General features: G+C 40.8%; 2 long non-coding RNA genes across 2 annotated transcripts; one reads left to right on the top strand and one right to left on the bottom strand.

The window, feature by feature from the left end:
• Nucleotides 1-11,884: 11,884 nt before the first annotated feature.
• Nucleotides 11,885-14,736, bottom strand: LOC144321800 (uncharacterized). The gene is made up of 2 exons (XR_013387316.1): nucleotides 14,654-14,736; nucleotides 11,885-12,052 (listed from the first exon to the last, which is right to left on the bottom strand). It is a non-coding gene; the product is annotated as an uncharacterized LOC144321800 (long non-coding RNA).
• Nucleotides 13,935-15,720, top strand: LOC144321801 (uncharacterized). The gene is made up of 2 exons (XR_013387317.1): nucleotides 13,935-14,100; nucleotides 15,385-15,720. It is a non-coding gene; the product is annotated as an uncharacterized LOC144321801 (long non-coding RNA).
• Nucleotides 15,721-18,292: the final 2,572 nt, after the last annotated feature.

Genomic DNA, 18,292 nt, shown 5'->3' with positions numbered 1-18,292 from the left:
GGCAAGATCAGAAAACAAAAGGTGACCTCAATAGCTGAGCCAACATATCATCCACCCTGGAAGATTCCAAAAGATTTAGCCTAAAGCTCCAATGGATTTTCTTCTCTCTGGTGCCGGTCCTATTGGGCAGATATGTGTAGACAAAGGGACACTTGAATTCAAGCTGGCACATTTCTCTTGCAGAGATTAGTTTACCTAGATAGTTAATTGTTAATGAGGATCTTAAGCAGCTGGTCTTCTGAGAGTAACTTAACTTCACACATGTACCTATTCAATCATGAAGAAGACAAAGATTCTTTTCTTTTTCATTATTTTTTTTAAGTTTTCATTTTCATTCCAGTTAGTTAATAAACAGTATAATGTCATTTTCAGGCCTGCAATATAATGATTCAACACTTCCATTCAACACTCTATGCTCATCACAACAAGTGCCCTCCTCAATCCCCACCACCTATTTAACCCATCCCCCTCACCCACCTCCTCTATGATAACCGTAAGTTTGTTCTCTATAGTTAAGAATATATTTCTTGCTCTCTCTCTTTCCCTCTCTCTCTTATTTTTTTTAACCTTTGCCTGTTTGTTTTGTTTCTTAAGTTCCACATGAGTAAGATTATATGGTATTTGTCTTTCTCTGACTTACTTATTTCACTTAGCATTATATTCTCTAGATCCATCCATGTCATTGCAAATAGCAAGATTTCATTCTTTTTATGGCTTAATAATATTCCAGAGTGTTTGTGTGTGTGTGTGTGTGTGTGTGTGTTTATTTGCTCACCACATCTTCTTCATTCATTCATCAGTTGATGAGCACAGGCTGCTTCTATAATTTGGCTATTGTAAATAATGCTGCTATAAACATAGGAATGTATGTATCCCTTTGTTTTTTTTTTTTTGTAAGATTTTATCTATTTATTTGAGAGAAAGAGGTGCACATGCACACATGAGGAAGGGCAGAGGGTGAAGGGGCAGAGGGAGAAAAGAAGCAGACTCCCTGCTGAGCGGGGAGCTCAATATGGGGCTCAATCCCAGGACCCTGAGATCGTAACCTGAGCCCAAAGCAGACACTTAACCCACTGAGCCACCAGGTGCCTCTGCATGTATTCTTTTGAATTAGTGTTCTTGTATTCTTTGGGTAAATGACCAGTAGTGTGATTGCTGGTTCATAAGGTAGTTCTATTTTTAACATTTTGAAGAAACTCCAAACTGTTTTCCATAGTAGATACATCAGTTTGTATTGAAAAAAAGTTATTTTTGACTGTAATTCACGTGACCCTCCGTAGCCTCTAGTTTTTTCTGCTCTTGGTACCCTTCTTACACATAGCCCATTATCATGTTGCAGAGATTCTCCACACTTAGTAGATTAATATAAAGTTGCACGTTCTAGGTTCTAGTCATAAATTTGTCAATCCCTTGTTTCGTGATCTTTGATGAGAAAAGAAAATTAACTTTTTCCTTCTTGGTTCTTTTCAAAAATAAAAATACTGAGAACAGGGGATCATGGAGGGAAACAATTACTTTCATGCATATGTGATAAGGATTTGGTACAGCTCTTCTGGAGGGTGACTTGACAACACCTAGAAAAACATAGAGAAGTATGTACACTTTGACTTAGCAGTTCTACTTCTGGGGCTTTCTTAAGCCAAGGATTATCAAACTATGGCTCATAGGCAAATCTGGTCTATTTTTGTAAAGTTTTTTGGAACACAGTCACCCACCTGTTCTGTTATATATCACCTATGGCTGCTTATATGTTGTAAGGGCAGAGTTGAATAATTACAACACAGACCATGTGGCCCACAAAGCCCCCAAATTTATCTGGATCTTTACAAAAGACATTTGCTGATGCACGCTACGAAGTTATAAAAATGTCATTGGGCCACTGCTTATTTGGATCTCTTATATGTGTCACTCGTGTGCTTTTTCAAAGGATAGAGCTTCTGCTCCCTCAGCCCAAGCCTGTGAGTGTAATGTCTTTAGGTTTTCAGACCCAGAGATCTCTAAGCTCTGCTTGTTCAGCTCCATCTGGAGCCAAGTACCACACCCTTCCAGGGGTGCCTGTGTCCAAAGTAGTGGCTCAGTCATCTGCTTCTCAATGACGCAATCTTCTCTATTCTACAGTTCCTTACTGGAGTCCTGTTTGTTTCTCCTACGTAAATACTCAGAAATAAAAGTTCTCATTTTCCTTCCTTCCCTGAACTCTTTGAGACAACCCAGATCACCATGAGAGAGAAGAACAAGATTTGCCAAGCTTATTTCCCCTATCAAGGAACACCAATTGTCTCTGATGGCAGACCTCTCCTTCCATTTTTGGGAAAAGGAGTCACGTTATTGTCTCAAAAGTGAATCATCCTTCCAAGAATGACCATGGTAATTTCTGTTGTTTTCACAGGAAGAAAAAGAATTAAATATTTAGCATGGCACACTGCTACACGTATTAATTTTACAATGGAAAAAGCAATAAGGCTATTAAAAATAATAATAAAAAGAAAAGGCCTGAGGTACCTGGGTGGCATAGTTGGTTAAGCATCCAATTCTTGGTTTCAGCTCAGGTCCTGCTCTCAGGGACCTAGGATCGAGCCCCATGTTAGGCTCCACGCTCAGCATGCAATCTGCTTGAGATTTTTTCCTCTTCCCTCTCTGTCTTCCTCTGCTCCTTCCCCTGCTCATGTTTCTCTCTCTAACAAATAAATAAAATCTTTAAGAAAAATAAAGAAAAGGCCTAATTCACAGGTGGTTTTGAGGACCCATTAAGATCATGCAAACAACTAGCTTTTATAAACTCTAACATACTTCATAAAGTGGATTATTATTAACGAAATTTGATATCCCAAAACAGCAAGTGGGAATTATTACTCATATTGCAAAAGTCATCTATATAACCTGCCATAAATTTATTTTAAAGAATTAAGCTCACTCAAAGAAAATCCCACAAAAGGAATAAACCATACACATTAATGTATATATATATGCATCATTTCTCCCCAAATGATAGCTTATGAAACTTTAATGAACCCCTAAAACAGATAAAACAGAGCTGTTCTTTTAAACACAGCCCTACCCTCTAGATATCTCCAGACGTCTCAGACAGACCCTTGAGTTCTCCAGAATTCACAAAAAGACAGATCTGCCAGGTTCTCTAAATTATGGAAAGTTGACCCTGGAAGAACACCTAAACAATATTTAGAGTCCATTCCTCATTTCCAGATCAGGAACTGACTACAACAGAAAAGAAATACTTTGCTCACAGTCACAGGGAGCTCATTGATGAATGGACACATGTTCAGGTTTAGATCATCTGCTTCCAAAATTAGGCTCTCTTCTCTACCCCTCTCCCCAACAACAACAACAACAACAACCAGAAACATGCCTGAGATGTAAAATGAGATCCACTTGGAGAAACCAAAGATTTTAGGTACACCTGATCATCCTGAAAGATTTTATTTATTTATTTACTTACTTCTTTATTTTCAAAAATTTTACCCATTTATTTGAGAGAGAGCAAGGAGGAAAAGGAGGAAAGGAAGAGAGATAATCTCTAGCAGACTGCACTGAGTACAGAGCCTGCCCCGAGGCCATATCTTGGGACCTCAAGATCATGACCTGAATTGAGACCAAGAATCAGACGCTTAACTCACTGAGCCACCCACGTGCCCCTCCTGAGAGTTTTTAAGAGATCGGGTCACTCTACGCTGAACAGGAGGCATCCAGCACTCACAGAGCTGCCAAGCCCTCACACCATTTATCACTCCCTTCTGAACCACTTTCCAGACCTACACTGGACTCTACTTCCTGACAGGTTGTATATCGTTTCCGTCTCTGAGCTCGGAGTTCATTTTTCTCCCATTTATGGCCCTGCTTTACCCTTTGGCAGAGCAGTAACCATGCTTCTCCCAGTTTGTCTGATCCAACCCAGGCTATAAGCATTGGCATATACATTCACTATGGGTGGCCCTACCAAGACCTTTACCTTCTGAACAGGACTCCAGTATGGCTGAGAGCGACTCTCCCCTGCAAGAGCAGGTCCCTACACTGTGTGAAGGAGGCTTTAGGTTTTATTGCCTCCCTCCCTAAGGGCACTCATTTACTAAATTTTGCCCTCAGAACTGGAGGGTCGGCATGCAGAGCATCACCAGCAGATGACTCACATGCACACACGTAAATCTGGGCATCTTACTCTGCTGGCAGGACCTGCCCTCATACTAATAATTAATATCACTTGGCACTTACAAGAGATCTTTCAGCTTTGAAAATGCCTCACAAGCACACATTAATTGACCAGACTTGCCGGCTCCAAATATTTTCACTCTACCTCCCAAGCCTCTGGGTATTTATTCACATTACACCCATGCCCTATGCAGAACTTTCAGCATCAACTCTGACTTGGGAAGCTGACAAGAGCTCAGGGAATCCCAGCTTATCCAGCTTTGTCTAGATCCCCATGGATTCAGGCCACAGGACTCTGTCAAGCATATTCTCAAAGGAGCACTGTTTCCAGGAGTTTCAAAGACACAGAGACAATATACCTAGATTTTTAAATTCAGAAAGATTGGGACACAAAATCTAGAATACTCACTAAGAAAAATACCTGCTGGCCCAGGGCATGATCCTGGAGTCCCGGGATCGAATCCCACATCAGGCTCCCTACAGAAGCCTGCTTCTCCCTTTGCCTGTGTCTCCGCCTCTCTCTCTCTTTCTCATGAATAAATAAATAAAATCTTAAAAAAAAAAAAGAAAAAAGAAAAATACCTGCTCTGGGCCCCAGGTATTTCATAGGTAGAACAGAGATGATAATAGTTGAATGGGCTGTTATTAGGATGAAAGATAAACAATCTGATGGTTTCAGGGTGATACCTGGCACATACGAAGTCACACTGATCATTTTATATTTTATATGTTAGGTAGGTCTAATGGTTCCTATCAATTTAAAAATGAGGAAACCGAGGCACAGAGAGTTTTGAGTAACATGTACGAGATCTCATGGAGAGTAACTGGGGGGAGCTGGAATTTGGGCCTGGACAGCGTGGCTACAGAGCCTGACCTCTGATGACCACATTGCCCCAGCTCTTGATCAGTGGATGGCAGCATCGGTATCACCATCACACCAAGGAAGGTAGGCAAACTCTTCTGAATTAAGGATCCAGGTGAGGACAGATCCTATTCTCTGCTGCCCTATGCATGGTCCCTCAGTGATTTTCTTGAATTTTGATGGACAAAATCTTAGATGGGTTTTATGTTTTCTGGAAATAATAATAAACTATCAGAAACTTCTGCACTTCTTTTTTCTGTTTTCAGTAGATTTTGGCCATTTGTGGGAAGAGAAAATTATTGGAAATGGTGGATCTGAATTGAGGCCCAGATCCTCTCTTCTTTCCTCCTGGGTTTTTGGGTGGAAACTGTTTTCTCACCTGTAAAAACAGGTTCATAGCATCCTAAGGGAGTGCTGGAAAGGAAAAAGATGATGTTAAGGTTCTCTGGTCAACTCAGAAGTTTTCAGAGTCCCTTACTATGTTATTTGTGACAACAGAGTGATTTACTGAAGCAAATGTCCACTTGGAAGAAGTAGACATGAACTTTTCATAAATTCTCAACCCCACAAGGTTCTGGATTTTCCCAGGCTTCCTGAAAAATGGCAGTTCAATCTCTTTCTTCTCTTTGGCAGAAATATTACAGTCTTCTACTTCTTCAATTAACCTGCTTGGCAGCACTTTCTATTGCCAGATCCCATGTGAGGCTACAAAAACATCACGATGAATAAATAAAACACAGAACCTGTGAGGGAATGCTTCACCCTGTGATAGATGCAATGATGGCGGAATGGTTGCTTAAGAGATATAGTGATATTCTGTGAAGGGAGTCAGGAGAGGTTTCAAGAAGACAGACTCTGGGCTGGATTTTAATAATGGAATAGGTTGGACAGGGGTCGGGTGGTAATGAGGGTCCAGAGCTCAAAAGGGGTTTCCGAGCAGAAGGAGCCGAGTGTGGGAAGGTATGTAGACACGAAGCATCATGATGTGACGGGGCAACTGCTGATATGTCCATTTGCTGGACCTCATTGTGCCTGGGAGTGATGCTGGGTGGACAGAGCTAGATGCAGAAGAGCCTTGCGTGCCAGAATTCAGGAGCCTGGGATTACATTTCCTCCTGTGTTCAGAATGTCCAGAAATGTTACATTGCCTGGACCATGTCCCTCTGGATCCTAGAAGTCGTTGGTCCTCATACACCTGGTTTTCTGACAAGACGCTTCTCCCTTCGGGAAGCAACCCCCATTAGGCCCTGAGTCAGTACTGCCTTTCCTCTCCAGCCACCCCCACCCCCACCCACAAGGTACTGGAAGTGCTTACAGCTGCAGAAAGTGGGAGCTGCTCCCCAGAGCAGTGGAAAAATAAGCTGCTGAAAGGTTTATTTCCCTGCTCAAAATATTTTCACAAAGCAAATGCACAAGGCTTGTCACCACACACTCAACTATTTTTAAGCTTCCTGACCAGATCTTCTGGATAGGCCTTTGGGGACAGTAAGTGGCGGCAGGGAAGTGGGAGTTGCTCTTGGCTTTGGGGAGATTGGGTCTTCTGGGAGCCCTTGAATTTGGTTTGGCCAGAGAACATTTCTGGGGGAGGCAGCGGGGGTGAAGTGGAAGCAATTAGCCCCCTTGTCTGTTTACCCTATTCATCTTCTCTGACCAGCAGGAACTTCTACCCTTTGCCTTCCAAGGGCACAGGGACTGCCAGGAGAAATGAAGCTGGGGTTTCACCTCCTTCAGTTCCACTGTGTCATGGATTCAGGCCATGGACAAGGGGGCCTTAATTGGTTTTGTACCATATGCTGGGCCTGGGTCATGACTCAACCAAACAGATTCCTTTCTCTTCTCCCACAATGACCAAAGCCTCAGCCAGATGGGGCTGGTGGGTGGAAGGCTGAAAAGCTAGAAAGGGCAAAGCTGTGTGGGTGACAGGGCATTCTCAGAGTTTCCAACAATGATGTTTCTCAGCTCCTGAGGTCCCAAAGCCAGTCCACACACAAGGTCAAATGAAAATGGTCCAGGTTTTGCTGGTAACTATGGTTGACTTTGTCACATTTTATCTAAATAGCAGTGAAGTGTGGCTGTTTGTAAAAGAAAAGAAGAGTACATTCTTCATGCAAAGCAGGAGTCCTCAGATTGAATTGGTACAAATATTTCAATAGTAGTTTATCTATACGTTTTAATAGGGCTTCCAAGATGTGTGTCACCTTTGTTCCTCCAGGTAGCCTGATAGGGTATGAAAATGGCATCTTCCTCATTTCACAAATGAGATAACTTAATATAAACATCTAAATAGAGAGGAAAAAAACAAAAACAAACAAATAAATACAGAGCAAATGAATTCTAGACAAGATTTAGGAAATATATATGATAAAAAGTTTTCAAAAGTGGGATGCCTGGGTGGCTCAGTGGTTGAGCATCTATCTGCCTTCAGCTGAGGGAGTGATCCTGGAGTCCCAGGATCGAGTCCCACATCGGGCTCCCTGCATGGAGCCTGCTTCTCCCTCTACCTGTGTATCGGCCCCTCTCTCTGTGTCTCTCATGAATAAATAAATAAAATCTTTTTTAAAAAAGTATGTTAGAGAAACAATAGAAGTTTCTCTGAAACTCAAAAAGTGAAATAAATCGCTGAATGAAATTAAACCTGTAAATGTCACAACCAAGATTTCAAACTAAATCTGTCTGGCACAAAATGTGTGGGTTTTCCCCCCCTCCCATCTATAGTGTTTTCCATACTCCTTTGTTAGTGTTGACATTCCAATTTAATACTGTGTTCCCCACCTGGCTTACTCTTGAGGACTGCAGGGATGTGGGGTGCTTACTTGCTCTGAATATAGTTCTTTTCAACTCTTGCTTTATATAGCTGTTCGCAGCTTCTGCTCCATGGCTCTGGCCACCTCGTTACTACCCCTTCTGCTGCTCTTGCTTACTCTGATCTTCTCCTATTCCACTGCCTGAGCTCCATCCATACAAGCATGTTGAGCACACAAGAATCTGCAATAACTGAAGGACATGATCACCCATGTGGCCACTTAAAGTCAGGGGCAGATACCACTATTCTGAAAGGTTAAAGGCCATTATCCTCCTTAGGGCTATATTTCTGGGTGCCCCCTGACACTGTCCACCACAGTGCTTCTAGAACCTCCTCTTTCAATCCTTTCCTCCCTTCCTCAGTTCTGAGCCCCTAATCAATTCTATTTAGTATTTAGACATTTCAGCTAGATGATGAAAATGACCTGAAGTTAGTCAGCAAATCACCTTAGGTTGCTTTGTTGCATTACCCCTCATCTCTCATCAGAAAGGAAAAATCTCAATCTATTTCTCCTTCTGAGGAACAAGAAAACCTTTTCACAGGCCCAAAAGCTTCACAGTCTGGTCCCATGCCCACCCCAAACCAATCACACTGGCAAAGGGAATGGACCAAAAAAGAAAAAAAAAAAAAAAAAGACCAATAAGGACTTTTTTTCTAGAGTGAGAGATAGGATCACCCTCCTTAAGCTTATGATGTAAAAAGGGTGACGTCTGAAAAAGCTCAGAGCTGTAGATGCAAGAAAATGAAGAGGTACATTTCATCGACCTGTACTCATCATTAGATACTATAAAAATCCACCAGTTTTAGTGACCTTTTTAAAAACTTTATTTTTAGAACAGTTTATTTCTTACTTAGTGTCTGATGAGGCCTTGGTGGCTCTCCTAGATGGCTGTCCCCCAATCAGTGATTCAGGGATCCAGTCCCTTTCCATTCTATGTTTCTGCCAATAGAAAGCCTCCTCTTCCAACTACAGAAATGATGGGCTGAGGGGAAGCACACTTGACACTTAACCTCTTCCCCTGAAAGGAATCACGTTGTTTCCACTCATATTTCATTGGTGAAATGAGTCACATGGTCCAGCCAAGTGCAAAGGAGGCTGGGGCATGTGAAGGAGAACATGAGTAACACTAGCAAGTGAATGTCACAGTAAGCAATTCACAGAGCCATGTGAGGATCATCTAATGCAACTCTCTACTCTTAACAAAACAAAACAATCAGAAGATCTGACATTATAATCTCTTCTTAAATCCACTGCAGTGCCGTAAACATTTTAGGTCAGGTTCAATGTATAATACCTGCGCTTCCCTCCTGGCCTGACCCCATTCTCCCAGAATTTAAAGACAAAATTATGGGGGCACCTGAGTGGCTCAGTGGTTGAGTGTCCGCCTTTGGCTCAGGGCATGATCCCAGGGGCCTGGGACTGAGTCCGCATCGGGCTCCCCACGAGGAGCCTGCTTCTCCCTCTGCCTATCTCTCTGCCTCTCTCAGTGTCTCTTATGAATAAATAAATAAAATCTAAAAAAAAAGAAAAGAAAAACCCTATAAATTATGATGTGGCAGATGTTTTTTCAATTACCTAAAGAAAACACCAAGAATTAAAGCCCGTTTTCTTTGTTACCTTCCCATATCCTTTTACTTGCTTTGATTTAACAGCCTTATATAAATTATACACTAACATAATCCCATTTCTGTAAGTTTAAAAAAAAAAAACAAAAAACCCTCCAAGCTATCTTTTTTCATTTAAAACTCTTCTTCCTCATCATTATCTGTTTTGGCAAACAAACTAAAATTACAGCATAGCTTTGCAGTCTGGGTCTCCTTGACTGAGGTTTGTCTGAGATGAAGCTAAAAATGAGGAAATTTGGGTGGTTTCCAGCTGAATTCTATCCTTTTCTTCCTGTGTGAGCCTTTTACCTCCAGAAAATTCTAGGAAAATTTCCCGGCTGACAGGAAATTAAAGGTTACAACTCTGTCCCTACGAGACAGCACACCTTGTTGCTTAGCAATAGTTAGTGGAGAAGAACAAGTCTCTCTAATTGGCTTGAAGACCCAAAGACATTATCAGGCTCTGAGTTCATGTGGGAGGCCTGAGGCCTAGAACTGGAAATAGGAAATTGAAAGAAACAGTCTGTGATTCAAATGAGTGTTTCTATAGGGGATTTTTTAATTTTCCAAAATGCATTTTTAATACCTCCCTGTCCTAATGGAAGTTACCATTCACTTCCATGAAAAGAGCACAGGCCTCAATGTCAGGCTGAAGTTAATCAGGAGAATTGCATTTGTACCCAGCCTTGCGATGACTAGTTCTGGGACCCTGAGATTAATAGTCCTCTCTATGGGTCTGTTCTCTCACCAAAAGTAAGATGAATTTAGGGTCCCATCCAATAAAAGGGACCATGTCTCACTTGCCTCTGTATCCCAGCACTTGGCACATGGTCTAATTCCCAATAATATAATTAATCATTGTAAAATGATTCATGGATAAGATGGTATTAGTCTGTGCAGGCTACCATCATAAAATACCACAAAGTGGGTGGCTTACACAACAGAAATTTATTTTCTCACAATTCTGGAGGCTTAGAATCCAGATTAAGGTGTCATTAGGCTTGTTTCTGGTGGGGTCTCTCTTCATGGCTTACAGATGGCCACCTTCTCACTGTGTCCTCACATGGCCTCTTCTCTTTGCGTGCAGAGAGAGAGAAAGGGAGACATCCCTGGTGTTTCTTCTCTTCTAATAAGGACACCAGTTATCAGATTAGGGCCCCACCTTATGACTTCAATTAACCTTACCTGTCTCCCTATAAATACAGTCATATTGAGGGTAGGTCTTTAATGTAGGAATTTGGGAGTGAGAGGAGTACACAATTCAGCCCATAATAGAAATCTATGGATTTCTCTGTACCTTGCAATAGAGAAAAACGGTCTTTTTTTTAAGATGCATTAAGAAATGCATTACATTTCTATTATAGGCTTTATATGCTATTCTCATGTGATTTCTTATCATCAGCATTGTCAAAAGTAAAGAATTGTCACTGCAAGGAAATTAGAAATGAGTTTTAAAGATGAATTGAGTGCAATTTTCACTGTGAAGAGGGTCTCCAGTTCCACTAGCCTTGGAGTATGATAACATTATCTCACATGTGAGATTATATCTCTGTGAATTTTCTCACAGAGCTTAAAATTAGATCCCTTTGTGTACATACTGACAAAACAGTCTTTAGGTCCTTGAAATAATGTATCTTAAAATATTTAGAGGTTGTTTGATACCTACAATTCATTTAATTTATGAAAGTTTATATGGACCTTGTGACTTTACTAAAATTGAAATGTGCAACTTGATGCAGGGGGACCTTAGGCTCGTCCAGATTCTTTCACATACTATTCAGGTGTAGGTTTCAAGGCACAACTGATGTTGAATACGAAAGAAGGGAAAGAGAGTGTGTGTATGTCTCTGTGGGAGAGACAGAGACAGAGACAGACAGAGATGAAACAGCAGCAAAGTCCACTGTTCATTCTATTGTGAAAGCTTCCTGTCGATTGAAATGCAGATCTCATGTCCTTAGAAACTGTTCTGATATTGATCAAGGTTGCTTGTATCACGTGTATTGAGGAATTATTTAAGTGCAAATGAGAGTCCCAGGTGCAACAAGGGATAGAAGACCTTTCTTCGCTATCAGATGAAGGTAATGAGGGTAATCATATGAATATAAAACATATAATTATTGTATTGGGATTATAACGTAATATATTCTAATCTTTAACATTTATATAAGAGTAATGCAGTTTATTGTTACCATGACAAATCCTATTTGAGAGTTGGCTGCATTTAATGAAAATTTACCACATTTCACATGCATTTCACATGTCATTAGGGACCCTGGCTGAAACTGTTCTTCAATTATTTTGGCAGTGTATATTCCACTTTAATGATAAATGAATTACTTTTCAACTTTATCTAAAAGTGGACATTCAAATTCACTGTCGGGTGCTGATTATGCCTTCGTCAGGGGGAAGGGGAAATCCAATGCTTTAATGAACATTTTGTTTCTCAAAGATAAGGTCAAAAATCCCATTTTATTTGAAGACTACAACAAAAAAATAAACTCTTCTTTCCATAGTAGCATAAAGTTGGCCATATTGTGGATAGATGCGCAGCTCTACAGACCTTTCATGAAAGCCATTCTGTGACTTTCCTTTCCTGGGAGCTTCCGATGAGTTCTGACCTAAAAGAAGGGAGAATCACACTAGCAGTAATATACCCTCATACAGTGATTCCTTGGGCCAGTTTGTTAGCTTTGCATATCTTAACCCAATTAATCCTTGCAGCAACCTTATGAGACAAGCACTATTACTGTCCTCACTTTGCAAAGGAGTAAACAAAGACACAGAGAAGCAACCTGTCTAGAGTCACAAAGCTAGTAAATAATAGAACCTGAATTCTTGGGGTCTTGGTGAACACTCTCACTGGGAAGAAATTAGCTAGCTTTTGCATTATAGTGATCCAGTGAGAGTGGTGAGTAGGTGGAGGAAGATGGATGGAGGTTAAAAAAAAAAAATAGCCAATTGGGAACCCACTTAAAGGGAATTCTAGCCATAAATGATCTTAGCTAGGGTTTTAAATGGATCTATATTTCATTAAACCCCATCCTAAGGCTGGTGGCATATACTATTAAGAAAGCAAATTTTATTTTTCTATGTATTGATTGCTTAGCTTGTGCTAAATTCCTTATGTATATTATCTGACTTATTGCTTGGAATAATGTAGAGTGCCGTTGAAGAAGTAAATCAGAGATCAACACTTGATAAAGTATACAGAGTTTAGGCCTTGGGGCCTGGTACAAGGAGAAAGAATCCAGGAAATTCACTCTAGGGTTGGAAAGTTGTGAGGTGGTATGAAGTGAAAGATTCATGACTCAGATTAGAAAAAGGTGAATGGCTTTTTGTCAGACTCTGGCAATGTCCATCTTAAGGACAGGACTCAGTCACCAAAATTGATAGTATGATCAGACCAATGCTTCATATCATGGTAAGAATAGGTTTGGCCCACTCCACAAAAGAGGAAAATACTTTCAGGGACAGTTGTCACAAAAAAGCATTGTTGTTAGCATTAGCAGAGGGGACACTAGACAATTTCATTATATCACCACCTAATACGGAGGCTTACTTTAAGCATCTTGAAAGAAAAGGCACAATGAAGGGAACATAAGACAGCATCTAGTTAAAATTAAATTGGGAAATTGAAACAAAGGGAAGATCACAAGATTATAAGAACTCTATTTCTTACTTCTCCATTAAAGATAATAATAGTTCTATTTCATTCCAAAGTAAATCTGATTTTGTAGAAATTTTAAATTTTGATGTCCGGGATATAATCTATTTTAGGTACCCATATGAATTATGGTTAAAAGGATGGAATGAGTGCCTGGGTAGCTCAATTGGTTAAGCATCTGCCTTCAGCTCAGGTCATGATCCTGGGATCCTGGGATGGAGCCCAGCATTGGGTTCTCTGCTTAGTGGGGAGTCTGCTTCTCCCTCTCCCTCTGCTCCCCACTTCCGCTTGTGGTCTCTCTCTCTCTCCCTCTCTCTCTGTCTCTCAGATAGATAAAATCTTTAAGAAAAAAAAAGATGGAATAATAAAATAGAAAGTTAACAAAATAAGCTAACACTGTGACACTCAAGTAATTTTTTTTACTGGACTACACTTATACATATTTGAAATGAGACAATTGTAATTGTTTTTCACTCCAGGGGTACCATGCAAAACTGTCTATCTATCTATCTATCTATCTATCTATCTATCTATCCATCCATCCACACACACGTGCATTCATTCAAAACATATGTACACTTAAATTATACCACTAAAAGTCAGTATCAGATCTACTAGGCCCCTGCCCTTAAGGGCAACAGGTAATGCTCTGGCAGCCAAGGAGTTGCTAGGCAGGGGGAAAAGGAGTGGGTAGAAACAACAACAGAAAAAAACAAACAAACAAAAAACCCCACCTCCTAATGGCAAAGTTTCCACTGCAGCAACAACATGCCAAATTGGAATGTTTGGACAACACTAAGCTTTAGATAATAAACCCATTATATTTGCGTCTCAGAACACCAGTATTTAACAGGGTAACTTGAGCTCCCTAATTCTCCTTGTGCGGAAGAGCATGAACAACTCAGAATCACTTTAGGCAAACTTGGGTTTCAGCCTGTCTTCCTGAGCCCCCACTTTCCTGAGACACACAACTCCAAGTTCTGTGAACTAAGTCTTGTGTTGGTGAGTGATCTGTGTTTCCATCTGTGTTCATTTTACCCTGTACATTGTACATTCCTCTGCATGACAACCTCAGTAAATTTTTGCCAGGCAGTTTTAAGTTTGCTATTCCTCTGTAACTCCTGAGCCATGATCCACCTTCCACGAGCTACACTTCTCATATGAATAGCAGTAACCGAGGGTTGTTGGCTACAGACCAGATATAGAAAGATGCACCCAAAACCTCAGAGACCATATCACCTCCTCAGAACTACCCTAAAATAAAAGTCTACGTTTATTAATAAGACATACAAGGCTTTCTTGATATGGCCCCTATTTACCTTTCTAGCCACACCTCTTGTAACTCCCACATGCAGACATGCTATCTTACAGCCAATCTGGGCAACTTATGCTTTCCTGAATACATTAAGCTTTCATGTTTCCTGTCTCTTCACAAATGTGGCCTTTGGTACTTCTTCCAGCCCATCATTCACCTGGTTAACACCTACACTTCTCTAGTCCTTGGCTCAGGCATATCGCCTACTCTTGGAAGTGTTTGTTCACTACCCTTGCCTACCTCTAAATTGGCTTTATTTTTATTCTTCTATGTTCTTCCACTTGCCTCCACACCCCATGGAAGACATCTATTATAGAATTTAGAATGTAGATGCTCTATTATATAATTCAAAGCTGACACCATCAACTTCCTTCTCTTTCTCTCCCTTAGCCTTGATGTACAATATATGTCCCATTCATATAGGAATCCCTAGGCCCTGGTATATGACGTGGCTTAGAGATGGGACCCATGTGTCCTTGCCAAGTTAATGGGAAAACAAGATGGTATGTGAGAAATATGGTTGTGGAGACTCGAGAAGCTCTTCATTCTAATCAAGATGAATGTGATAGATCCTCTGAAATGAAACGCCACCATATGTACTTCAAATCATCTACACTGTGTAAACAGACCCCTTCCTCAAAAGCATAGATGTTTCCATTGTACTCTTCTTAGGCTTTTGGGATCTAGCTACAATTTTCCTTCTAATCTTGTCTCACATTCCGCCCTCCTCTCAGAAAATCTTCAGTTAAACTGAATTTCCTTTAGTATCTGGAATGCACCATCTTTGTACTTCTTTCCAGCCTATGCACATGCTCCCCATTCCACTCAATGCCTCCCCTCATCCCAAATCTTTGGCTTTAACAAATTCTATGAATTTTTCAGGTCTCAGCTTGGGTAAGGTCTTCTAGAGAATGACATCCTTATCTAATATACAGACCAAAGTTAGATTCATTTTCTCTATTTTCTCATAGAATACCATTTTCTTCCATAATGTTATGATGGGTCCACAAAAGGGAGCAAGGCAGCCAGGGAAGAAGCATCTGAACAGGCTCTGAGAGAGGTACCAGGAGCCATGGTGAAAACCCAGCAAAGATTGTGCAGAAGGTGGTGACCTCCTAAGCGACCAACTAGAAGAGATGAATTCATCCCTATCATTTATGCTGGAGAGACGTTCCCAGAAAAGAGAAGGGGGTGAAGAGAGATCCTCATTAATGCACAGAACACTTTATAAGAGAATTACCTTTAAACAATTGCCAAGACCAGGGAGCTCTGATGCCATCTCACAATAGTACTAATCTCAAAACTTTTCCCTGCCCAGCTCATCTCTTCGTCACTGACTCAGTTTTGCTCCTGAAGGAATCAGAAACAGAATTTTCTTTTTTTTTTTTTTTACTTTTTTTTTTTATTTATGATAGTCATACAGAGAGAGAGAGAGAGAGGCAGAGACATAGGCAGAGGGAGAAGCAGGCTCCATGCACCGGGAGCCTGACATGGGATTCGATCCTGGGTCTCCAGGATCGCGCCCTGGGCCAAAGGCAGGCGCCAAACCGCTGCGCCACCCAGGGATCCCCAGAAACAGAATTTTCTATAAGTGGGAAGGATAATTAAAGTATAAAGTGGAGGGCACCTGGGTGGTTCAGTTGGTTGAGCATCTGCCTTCAGCTCAGGTCATGATCCCAGGGGCCTGGGATCAACCTCACGTCGGGCTCCCTGCTCAGCAGGGAATCTGTTTCTCCCTCTGCTCCTCACCCTGCCCATGCTCTCTCTCCTGTTCACTCTTTCTCTCAAATAAATAAAATATTTTTTTAGAAAAAAAAAAGCATAAAGTGGAGAAAAAGAATAAAAACAATTCATCAAACACCCCCCACATTTATGCCATTTACCTAGTATGGGCTTCCTGAACTGAGAAGGGGGAAAGCGTAAATTCTAATGAAGTATAACATTCTGACTACTAAAGGAGACAGAACATTTTAATTACTCAAACAAAATTATATTGTGGTTTAAAATGGATAGAAAGCACACTTTCTCTAAGAGTGAGCAGATCAGCTGTTGGGCTACCAGGGATTTTCATCCAAGGGGGCAGGGATAGAAGAGGAAAAATACAGTTACTTTGTGGTTGCACCCCCACCTAATCTGCTCATCCAACATGCTAGGAACAGAAGAAAGGGAGGGAGGGAGAAGAAGTGTTTCAGCATATGGACATTGTCCTACTGGCATGAACAGTTTTGGTAATTTGGTTTCTACCTTGGAGAAGATCAGCCAATAGTCATAGTTCTTTGATATTGGCCAGTAAGAGCCTTGAGTTGATCCATTTTCCACTGTGTATCTTCTAATCATATCCTCCCTACTAGATATTTGGCCCCTGTTGGGAATCTTTTTATGTACAGTGGAAAGAATCAGTTGACCAACTATAATGAGCACTCAAGCCCATAGGGTAATCATAGTTCTTTCTGGGTATGAGTGAGTAAAGTGCTGTTCTGCTTTAGACTTTAGTCACCTGCAGACAAGTGTGGGATGAGTGTGCTCGGCTGATCACTTCTAGGTATGCTGACAAAATAGAACAGGCATAGAAAAGCTGGGCTAAACTCTAGAACTCGTTTCATTCCAATGGACCTTTTAGATGGGCTCTCCCTTTAAGGGCTCTCCCTTTCCACTCCCCCAAAGTTATTTTACAACCTGGTATGTTTTTTTTTCGTTTGTTTTTTTTTAAATTACTGCCACTTAAGAGTCTCTTACTGCAGGTGTTTTGTGTGTCATCTCTTAGTTGAGCATTACTACAATCCTTTAAATTATATATCAGTGTCTTTTATATATATATATATATTTTATATCAGTGTCTCTACAGTTGAGGCAAAGGGTCCATTAAACTTCTCCAAGAGCTCAGTAAAGGATACAATCAACAGTCAACCCCAAGTCCACTACACCCGAGTTCTCTCTCCTCCCTGGATTGTCTCTTTTGGCAAGAAGGAGAAGGAAATTTTCTGAATTATGAAAGTCTTCTTTCTTTACCTCTGAGTTTTAGAAAACCTATACCCACTCAATCATAGGGAATGGTCCCCCACCCTGCTCAGTCAGCTCTGCAGCCTGCCAAAAGCTATTTCAGCATTTGGATGGAAAGCTGTGAGAGCTTCAACCTACCAATTCCAACACTCCATTGTCACCAGTCAGGGGGGAGCAGCTTCTAGAATCAGCTGAGGCTGACAGATTGCCCTTACAAACCCAATAAGGCATTAGAAATGCCCAGGATACCTTGGTCCAGTCCACCTGGATATAGAGCTTTCCAAAAGAGAGCAAATTTGCCTTGTTTGACAAGCAGGGATAAGATTCCAAGAGCTCTCACCATATCCAAAATAATTTGGACTCCAGTTTGTAAGAAAACTGCCGTCATATGACTCCCATAGCACATAGTTACACTTGAAGGAATCCCCTGTCCTGAGAGAGAGCTAGGGTCAGCAGGAAACTTCATTCAAGAAGCTACATGTTTCTGTATCTAAGTTAATTCTCTTAATGTTTGTGGATTCTCCTTATGGCTCAAATACCTATGAATCATATTAATTGCTGACTTTCACATCTTTCCAGCAGATTTAGGCTGAGCAACTAATATTCTTTTTCGGCAAATGGTGCTTTCTCGAAGCACAAAAAAACTTCTAACAGAAAGTCTGTGGGAGGTCCCATCAGGAAAAAAAAAAAAAAAAAAAAAAGATGCATTTATTTTCCAATTCACAGATTTTAGAGAGAGAAAAGATGCTTTCTTAAAATGGCTCTTTAATAAGATATTCATGTTGGGGCTTGAGTAAATTTAATCTTCAATGCCCCCCAGGAAAAAAAATAGAGATCTAGTATAATCTTCTTGTAGGGTAATGTTTTTATAATCCAAAG

The sequence above is a fragment of the Canis aureus genome, chromosome 10 (genome assembly GCF_053574225.1).
Source record: "Canis aureus isolate CA01 chromosome 10, VMU_Caureus_v.1.0, whole genome shotgun sequence".
In the NCBI taxonomy this organism is placed as follows: domain Eukaryota; kingdom Metazoa; phylum Chordata; class Mammalia; order Carnivora; family Canidae; genus Canis; species Canis aureus.
The sequence above is the reverse complement of the archived record's forward strand: the minus strand, read 5'-3'. Positions and strand labels throughout refer to the sequence as shown.